Source organism: Monopterus albus, unplaced genomic scaffold (genome assembly GCF_001952655.1).
Source record: "Monopterus albus unplaced genomic scaffold, M_albus_1.0 scaffold34.1, whole genome shotgun sequence".
Taxonomy (NCBI): Eukaryota; Metazoa; Chordata; class Actinopteri; order Synbranchiformes; family Synbranchidae; genus Monopterus; species Monopterus albus.
This window is the reverse complement of record NW_018127914.1, coordinates 3628905-3639856: the sequence shown is the minus strand read 5'-3', so window position 1 is coordinate 3639856 and position 10952 is coordinate 3628905.

The following is a 10952-nucleotide window of genomic DNA, read 5'->3' as shown; positions in this document are numbered from 1 at the left end:
ACAATGCTTTTAAAAGCTGCTCACATCACTGTTGTCTCCGCATCAACTCGCCTAATGTATTGCACCATAAATTACTTTATTGGTATTGGACAACCAGATCAAAATGTTAAAATGACTAGTTATTTCAACCTTTAATTGATCATTTTGAAGTGAGAGGCTGTCTGAGAAAATGGCTGGCTCGTGGTTGAGCTGCTGAATGCTGTCATTAGGTCTGCATGTGGTCGAGAGCACAGACAGTCCTCTCTCACATTAAGTTTGTAGACGCTTGAATGAAAGCAGCGTGCTTTTAGTGGCCTTTTCTGTCAGGCAAACATTCAGCATAATGCCTCAGCAAAAGCTTTTCCGTGTGCATGTTAATCAGTAGCTGTCATCAACATCATCAATATCAGTGTCACACATTCAGTGTGGTTCTTTGAGGGTTTTTCATTGATTTGTTTTTAGTTTGTTCTACAAAGAGTTTATGTTAAACATATCGCAGAGCCTTTACAGCAGGGGTCTCCAGCATGTCGCTCACAAGCTACCAGTAACTCGCTCCCTGAGTAGTTTGCATAAGGGTTCAGAGAATATACAGTATGTAGCCTGCAATTCATGCATGGTAAAACTAAAAATGCTATACAACTGAACTGCGTTTAGCGAACCTGAACAAACTGCAATCCAATCAAATACACAGATGTCCCGCCGAGCGACGTCACATCTCGCCTCTGGCTGACTCGTGATTATACCAGCCTTGGTTGATCTCTATGAACTGCACAAGGACAGGATATTGGCGACCCTTTGGAATGGCACTAGTGCAGGATCCCAATGTAAAAATGACAGGCACAGAGAAAATATAGTGGAAAAACAAGGTAGGATGGTCTGCGTCAACCCCAGAGGCTATGCTTGGTGATAATTAGAGGAAGTACAGGGTTCGTCAGGTTCCAGTAGTGGAACCACCATATGTGATTAAATGCAACTAGTAACCTAATATAAAACATGAGTAGCTCTCAGAGTATAAAAGGTTGGAGACCAGGCTTGCGCTTTCAAGTGTCACATCCAAATACTGCAACAGCCTTGTATTAAACATGGGACTTTTTTTTTTTTTTTACATCACTGTTTTCAACACCATCATTTGTATTTATGTTGTGGAACTTAAAGTCTGGAGTGTGAATTGTTTACCACGAAAGATTTATGATCTGTTTAATGTGGAGTCACGAGAGAAAATGTTTGATCATCTACAGTATGTGAATGTGGGAAAAACGTACTCCTGACATGGTTTGCATCTAGATCCTACTTCATCTTCACAGAACCATATTGTTTGAATCCATATTGAGCCTTTAATGTCTGACAGTCTCAGTCACTGTTGTTGATGATTTTAACAGAACCATGTCCCCCCAGCTTTGCAAAAAAAATAAAATCCACAGTTTCTAACCCCCTGCCACTCTCAGCACTGTACATAGACATATTTATTTTTGAAAAAGAAAAAAAGACTATGTACAATATGAGATGACAGGGTGAGAACATAAGATTGATCCAGCATCGCTGAAGGGAGTTAATGGTATTTATTCAGTTTATCTTCTACATGCTGTGCACATTAATCCATACCGATGCCGATATACAGCTCAGGTTTCACTTTGCATTGGTTTTCAAGGGAATCATCCATCACACTTCACTTTCTCATCCAGAACTGCCCAAGACCGATATCACTTTTTCAGAGTCAGAGTAAGATCGCATATACCAGTGATGTAGAATTGGACTGGGCCACACCATCTTGGCTCTCCACAGGAGTCTAATTGCAAAGTACCAATAAAGACTATGCCGACTGAAACATGGAAATAATCAGCAGCTGGGTCCCCTTTACCAGATGGAAATATTTTAAGATTCTGCTGCAACATCTTCCTGCAATGCATTACAAACGTTCACAGAAACTCCCCATCTTTCAGTTGGTATGCTGTACAATATATGTCCAGAGCTCAGTGAGTGTGATGGATGTGAGTTAGACCATAAGGAAAACCACTGCATCGGCTAAAACGTATGGCAAGCCAATTTAACATTTAGACTGGATGTTCATTGCAGATATCCGCTATGATGCTCTTCCCTAGGACAAATGACATCATTTTTGCTACTCATGTATTGGGCTTTCAGTTCCACTTTTGATAGCCAGAAACGTCATGTTCAATGATGTGAATATCTGAAATTGAGAACCCAATACACATTAGCAAAGTAATTAGCAAAAGCAACATCATTTGTCCTAGGATGAATGACTTTGTGGATATATCTGAAATGTTCTTCTTGACAAGGAATTGGCAATTAAATTTTAAAATGGCCACTTATACTTTAAGGAATTAAAAATTTTGTTTTAACTAGTAAAGTTGTAAATATCTTGAAGTACAGTAAATATGTTATTGTGGATATTTACTGGGAGCAACGCTATTGTATATCTAAGACACTATATCTAAAGCATAGTTACAGATTGGATTGTGATTGAAATGTTAAAACGGCTTGCCATAAAAATGCCTCTGTCACGTCCGTCAAATGATCGGGGGAACATTATGCAAATTATTGTGAGTTTCAACACAGAAGGTTTACAGAAAATGTGCCAGGCAGTTGGTGTTTATAGTGGCGTTGGAAACTAGTCTGTTCTTGATTTGTGCCTTTTATCAATATTTAGAGTTCTTGACATGCCGAGCACTGTCTGTCCTGGACTTGTTCTTTCTAGTAGATGGACGTTAATTGCACCGTGTACAAGAACTGAATACCCCTGCCTTCATACACTGGATGAGTCACACCTTCCATTCTCCTATAACACCCGGTTTTCACCTTTGTGTTTGGACACGGTTGCTAAGGCAACGACGCATGGCTACTTCCTGTCCAGGATTATTTATCAGCGATTGGCTGTATCACATTACCCATCAGCAGTATTACCTGTTGATCTGTAAGGCCCCAGTCGAGCTCCACTGTCCTAACACCTTCTCCTCCCTCCTACCTTGTAATTAACAGAAGACTTTTATAGAAGTCACAGATGAAATAGATAAATGCCAATTTTGTAAGAATGATTTATAAAAAAAAATAAACTCTTATTTGATGATAACTGCACTTCTGTCTCTTTTTATAAGCAGTGTTAATGATGTATATATATACAGTACAAAGAAATTCCTTACAATTTGGTTTACAAAACACAATTATCCTTTATACTTTTCATGGTATCGACTGAAATGTGTTCACAGTAAAGACAAACTGTCAAGAACTGAGGGCTATTTTACAAAGGCAGATTTAAGAAATTCAGGTTAACAAGAAAAAGCGAGGCTTGACCTACTCCACTAAGTGCATCCTGGGTTAATACGTTTCGCGATGGTTAAGCCAGGTTGAGAAAGGTTCTTCAACAGACCACGAGGTCGATCACCTAAACACTGGCAGAGAAGACGGGCGCTGCATACTTCTCACCCATCAAGCAAGAGCTACTCATGGAAGCCTACAAGGAATTAAAGCACATAATCTGTGAAAACAGAAACACGGCCACTGTAATAAAACAAGAAGAACAGGCAATAGCAGACCGACTGAATGCAATAAGTAGCCTAAAAATATACATTTACTAACCACCACTGTTCTTAACTGAAACTGGTCTGCACATCCAATACAGCAATGCTTGTAAAGGTAAATAAAATCTTGATAATTTTGTGATGACTAATTTTTATACATATGTAATTTAAAATATACCCTAACCTTTTGTCACATATTTGTAATTTGTGTATTAACTAGGTCGTGGCCTCTTTACTTCGACCTCATTTACAAAAGGAAATTTTGTCTGTGAATATAGAAAGGAACTGATTAGCCAGCAGGAGCGTGAGAGAAGACAGCGGCCAGAAGGTGTTCATGTTTGAGTTCAAGTATAATGGAAAACTATGGTGGTAAGTATTATATATCAGTACAACATATGATTAAAATGAAATAGTGACATGCCAGTTTTGGTTCATAAAGGTTTTAAAGTTATGGTTAATTTATACTGCCCACGTATATAAAATGAATGATTGGATTAATATAATTATGTGTTTCTATAGCATTGATGCATCAAAATAGCATGGGTCTTATGGAAGACCTGTTAATGACAATCACTTTAATCCAAGATAAAATATATAGCAGTGCAAGGGAAGCCACATCTTTTTCTGTTTGAGACATAAATCCCAGAGAAGAAATTACCTGCAATTATGGTGACTCTGAATGGCCTTGCAGAAGCAAGGTAAGTAAAACAACTATACTACCACACACATGATGCACACAGAGATAAGTATAATACCACACACATGATGCACACAGAGATATGTATAATTACATTTTATTGGTGTAATGTTTATCACTTAAATATGTAGAAGTACCTGAATTCTGAATGCATCAGTTGATTAGGAAAGCCACACACCTGTCTGAATACTTATGACCAATTCACCGTGAGCATAATGTTTACCTCGGTGTATGAGCTGAAACTCATGCAGTAACATGGCAGGCCAGCTGACTGTATGGTATACATTGTACAATGTATAACCTGACAAAGAAGGACAGCCATACTTCCCTTTGGCAGCATGAAATACATGGACATTCTTGAGTCAGTTCCACCTAATGAGAATATTCTTTTCTTTTATTCTGCAGAGTGTGGATGAGGAAAAGCCACAGAGAGTGTCTGGGGACTCAAACACTCCACCTACAGTTAAAGACTGAAGAGGTATAAAATATCTTCACACAAATGGTTATTTAAAAATCTGCTGCACTGAATGACAGCCTCATATTATACTTCAATGAGAAAGGGGATACAATCTTACTAAAGCATGCAGGGGTGCTGCATGAGAATAGTCCAGCAGTTGGTCCCGTTGCCAGTCTCGGAAAGGTAACTGAATTCTAAGGTGATGCTTGATGATATTACGTGTGCATAAATGCTAAATCTACCAGACTTTTTTGTTGGATTTCTGTGTGTGTATGGAAGCAGCTGAATGTAATACAGTTTGTAAGCACAACCATGCATGGACAGTCAGTAAAACATTGTGTATATAAAAACATTTTGACTATGGTTTGTAAGGTCCATGGTGTATATTGGGTCTTTCCTCCAGGGGGGATAGACTGTGGCCTCGCTGGTTCTGTGATAAAACGTTTTTGTGTGTCATTGATCAAAGGTTTGTTCACTTTTGTTGCCCTGAGGTCCTACTTTGGGGCCTGTATTTTCAGTATAGTCTTTTTGATGTATTTGTTTTTCATTGTTAACGAGAAGAAAAAATCTTAATTTAGAAATACTGCATTTAATGAAAGGTGTTGACAATGACATTACTCAAAAGTTTACTCCTTTTGTATACTGTACCTCTCCCATATTAAAATAACGTGAAATTTTGTGTTCAGCAGAACCATCAGCGTCCACAACAGTGAACGAGACTCTCTGCCTCTGAAGGTAACTCGTTTATTTTTATACTACCTTTCAATAACACCTCAATTTAAAGTGCTTTGGGTTCTTTTAAAGTATTGGTATAAAAAACAAAAGGCATTAAAAACATTTAAAAGTAAAGAACAAAAATTACAAATCAAAAGCTCAAATTTAGTGAAATTAACCTAAGGGAAAATGGAAGTACACTGCAATATGGTATAAATTGTAGGTTTATTTTAATTTCTGACAACTTTATCTTGGAGTCTTGTCAGTTGTAGCAGTTGTTTAATATTTCTTATTCAGCATATTTTCCAGGAGATGTTGCTTAACACAATCCCAAGAGGACACCTTGGGAGCACGGTCTAAGGCTGAGATCACAGCTGTAATGTGACATTTCAAAGGGCGTATAGCTAAAGGAAAACTGGCCACCAAAGATGAATGCACTCAGTGCAAGCTGACAGACAGAAGGCTGTTTAAGAACAAAGAACTGCAAAATATACGAGATTTTGTCAGAAACTGTGGAATATCTGCAAAAAGACAGTCACAGAAATACAAGCCATAAACCTGCTCTATGCAGTGGTTTTTGTTTGCTTATTTTTGTAAATCAAAATGCATGTTTTGTTTGAAAATGTGACATAATGGAAAGAAACACTGATGCATACAAATTTATCTGGTCAAGTTCAAATGAACCACCCATTAACAAAAAGGACAACACAGAAGGTTAGTAAAAAAATAAGTTAATTACACTGAAAAAGCACGGAATCTTAAACAAAGCATGCATACACAATGGTAATCCAAAAGGACCAGAAAAACAAAAGAACTGTATTAATATCCAGGCACACAACACAAGAGCCATGGATTTAAATGATATTGGATATATATATTGGATCTGATTAGGTCCCATACATCCCTTTTTATTTATTCATATTTTTATATTGACTTATACAATTTTGCATTATGTAAATAATGTGTCTTTTAAGCCAATAGCTGCTGGAAAGAATTTCATTGTGCTATGCACAATGACAATAAAGATTCTTGACTCTTCAAGTTTCCAAAGTGTTCTAACCCCTACAATTAATTGAGAAAACATTTCATAATTATTAGATAAGTTAGAATTACAAGATTCTCCCTTTTTCTTCCCTTTGGTGAATGCAATGTGCTGTACCTCTGAAGCCTCCTAATGTTGTATCTGTTTAATCTATACAAAAATCACGAACAACAGGAACTATGTGCTGGGTAATTTCTTGACTGGAGGCAGTGACTTCCTGGAGTCTGTTACTTGCAAACTTCAAAGATAAACCTCCAAGTAGCCACTGCATCAGGTAAAAGATAAAACTGTATTTAACAGCGCCTTTACTACAAAGCGCAGCTCCAAGTGCTTTACAAAATAAAGTACAAGCCATTTTCTAACCATTAACCTCTGTAAAACTATGTTATCTAACTTTGGTAAAGAGTAAATAAGTGTGTTTTTTTTTTTTTTAAGTGTGAGAGGACTGAGAAAAACAGGATGAGTAGGATGGATTGTCACCATGGTTTGAAGACGTGCTTCTTTTGCTTGTAGGTAGTGAGGATCTCCTAGCTGGCGTTACTGAAGGACAGGGAGTCCACGCCATTGGGTAAAGCTTTTGGCATCCTTATCAGCTGAGCAGCCCTGGCTTTAACACACAGTACAAGGGGGGGGAGATATCATCCCCACAATCGGAGACTGAAGATAACAAAATTCGTGCCAGTTGATTTTCCAACAGCCTATCCTAGGATCATGACTAAGATGGACCTCCATGGCTAAGTGAAGTGCCTCCTGAAACCAACAAGCTGAGAAAGGTGTGATGAAGAAAGCGGTACCTGTAATTACCTGTCAGGAGGAGTCCCGGCTTGTCCAGTCAACGTGTGAGCGCTCGAGAGGCCAAGTAGTGTGAAAGCCAGCATAAAGCATAGTAAATGTGTTATACAAGTATAAGACCAAAAAGTATCAGACCATTTACATTTGTGGCTCAGGAGGTAGAGCGAAAAGAAAATTGGGAAAACATGAGAACACATTGTTTAGAACTCTTTATTCTTTATCACTCCATGCACATTTGTCATTTTCAAATACAAGATTGTTTTCTCTCCCACCACCACCGCAGGAGAAGTTCAGGCCACTTCACAGTGTAGAAAGCACCACAGGTCTGTGCTGCTTTTGGATGATGTAATGAAAGAAACTGCAAAAGCACGCAACAGGAAATAACATTCCACTACAATATTTTACTGTTGCCAACATGTTGAATGTATCTCAATTAATCCTTCTTTAAAATGTGTGGAAGTGTCACCTCCATGTTGGCTGCAAAAGCACAAATGTGTAACTAATGTGCAACCGTTCCCAAAAAAAAGAAAAGGGCCAGTAGCACTACGGACTGAGCCTGCAGCTACACGGCCCTGCTGGGACACTAGAGGCAAACTCTGTGTTGTAAATGTGTGAATTAAAAATGTAAATCAGCAAAATACTCTTTCACTAGAAATGTAATTTTGAAAAGAACTGTGGCATGTAAGTAAGATGTAAGGGCAGGATGATCTTAAATATTGTGTCATAGAAACATTAGTGTTTCTATCTACATGAAGTGCTCTGGATCTGTAACGAACCAAAGTGCTGCAAAAACAGACTAAAATGAATTCAGTGAATTATGATTCTAACTGTGGACAGACGTGCATTAAGAGGCACCGTGGCCCTGTACCAACATGGCAGCCACACATAACAGCAGCAGCTATCAAGGTCTTTCTTAATTTTATTTTCTCTATAGTGTCAGATCACAACAGAAGTCATTTAAGGTTACTTTTCCTATAGAACAGGTCTATACCTTGCTCTTTTATTAAACAAACTAAACAGCCTTATGTATCTTATTTCTGTCTCTACATGAAGACGTGCTTCTTTTGCTTGTAGGTAGTGAGGAGCAACATATGGGAGTATGCTGACACAAGGACTGATGGTTGTATTTGTGCACACTTGTTTTTGTGCTCACATCAACAACACCAGTGTAACCCTACACAATTTTTATTCACTTCATCATTTGCGACACAGTGTGCATGGACAAATACTCAGCCCCTGACCTCTGCCTCAGCTCAATGAGAACACACTCCATTTGTAAAGTAATAATAGCCCCTCAGTGCTGCACTGCCCTCGGAGATATAATAATCACCCCTGTGTTAGACCACTGAGGAGGGGTTTATTAGTCACTACTCAAAGCATTGATTTTGTTCTACTCTTGTCGAAAGCCTTCTCGCTGCTCCTATGCTGCATCTGTCCTTCTGCATCTCCCTGAGGACAATAGCCTCATAACACATCTTAGATATGACCCCAGCTTTTCTCTGAATTATTAAACATACCCATATCAGACACTGATATTCTCATGCATTAACTGTGAACTGACAGTGGTGCTATGGGACAGTGTGTACACTTGTGCATGTGAACATGTACTTAGATTTCAGCTCATGTTTCACATTTGTGTTGAATGAGGCCTGTAGTTGCATCGACTGGCTTTTTCAGGGAAAAAAAAAGCAGTAAAAGTATTTACAAGCAGCACAGAGTAGGAAATCGGTCTTAAAGCTACAATCAGTAGGAATTCAAAATCTAGACTAGAACCAATCGCCTCCAGTCTGATTAGCCTTCCCTCTTGCTGTTTGCTCAGCTCCACCCAGCCCACCATGAACACCAAACCACGGTCACGGAGCCACAGTTCGGAGCAATATTCACCCAATTAGCAGACACTACAAAATTCAGCTGGTGGGCATTAAAACAACGCAACTCACTTAACTGACTGACCTGCTTCATGACTCCTGTAAAACAATAAAACTGTACAGCTACTTCCACTACATGACAGGCAAACACGACACATTTACAGCCAGCACAGTTTGTGAACATCGGCAGAGAAATCAGAATGGCTCCTGCAAGTCCACAGAAAAGTTTTATAAGTCAATCTGCACAGTCGCATCACAAAAAAAACACTTAGCTACTCAAGGACACATGCTGTTCAGAAACACATTTGAAACTGAATAAAACACACTGTGGAGTGTGGCTACATCTGAAGAGTGAGATGCAAAGTAATATCACTGCAGCGAGTGCCAAACCAGGGTGACAACAGCCAGACTCCTGGGGGCAAAAAAAAACACAAAAAAACCCCCCCACAAAGTTAGTGGAGTCTACAACACATTCAGCTGGTTGAAAATAGAATAATGTCCTTTACATCTACAAACTGATTTGACAGCTGCAGCAGACTGACCGGGTGGCTTGTGAGTGAACCTGCTTGGATGCAACTATCTGATTATTATAACAGAGAGTAGCAACACAGTGGCATCCTTAGTTTAGACAGCTGCTGTAAGTCACACTGGGAGCGCAAATGACATGTTCTGGCATGATTTATCTACAAGTACAAAGGGTAATGGTTTGAATCCTCATCACACTACTATAAATAATAAATTCTCAACATACCAGTCAAACGGAAACAATGCCAAATCAACATCCGGATGTAAATCCCTCTGTCAACTCTCTCCATGTGCTTTACAATCTAAATCCAATTTTGTTTGTTGCTTTTCTTCTCTTCAAAACTCTCACTTCTTGACCTTGTTTATGTAACTGTCTCAGCTAACTCTGAAATCAGTAGCTTGCTAGCCTGTAGCCATGTCAATAGAGGCAAAGCACGTTCATGTATCGATTGACAGCCGTGAGCTCCCATCCCTGAGAGTGGACTTCTCTGATTGGTTAAGTGTGTTATCACAATAAAAACATCTAGAAGGGAACAGCTCTGCACTGCTGCCAGGCTGTTTACTGGGTCTGGGGTCACAGGAGCCTTCGACAGCAACTCACCCCATTAAGATAACCTTTGGGGATGTTTCTACTAAAATAATATCTGAAATATACTGCATACTGTTAACTTTAAGTGGCCAATCTGGACAATGAATTTCTTCAAATTTGGCACAAATGTCCACTTGGATTCAAGGGTGATCTGTATAGATTTTGATGGTCAAAGGCCAAGGTCACTGTATCCTCAAGTGTGTCCCATTCCTGTGAATTTGACTAGTTAGAGGTGGCATACAAGTGCACAGCAGTAATTCTAGCTGATCCTACTTTTAGGCCTTAGAGTAAATGATCAACTTTCCTAACTGAAAAAGCAATTCCTACCTGTGAAAATATCTAGGACACCTCCTGAGGTGCTACATAAACCTATGTCTTCGCAACCTCACAGTGACAGGATGGAAAATACAGCTTTGAAACAGCAATAATGTAGATCTCTGTCACAGCCAACAGCTTCTGCAGTAATAAATCAAACTCTGATTACTCATACAGTGCCTCAGATAACTGTCAGATTTATTTACTTCCACACCACTCAGTGTGAAGGTGTGGAAAAACAATGTGCATTCATCCAAATAGGATGGTAGGTTTAATTCTTTAATAGTTAATTCAATTAAAATTATGGCTGAGTGACATTTAAGAGGTATAATACTGTTATGGTGTACTTCTCTCCCATCTTTCCTGTCTGCATCTTTAATATGAACTGTCAAACTCACTATTGCAGCCACATGCTAAAATCATTTAAGTTCATTTTTT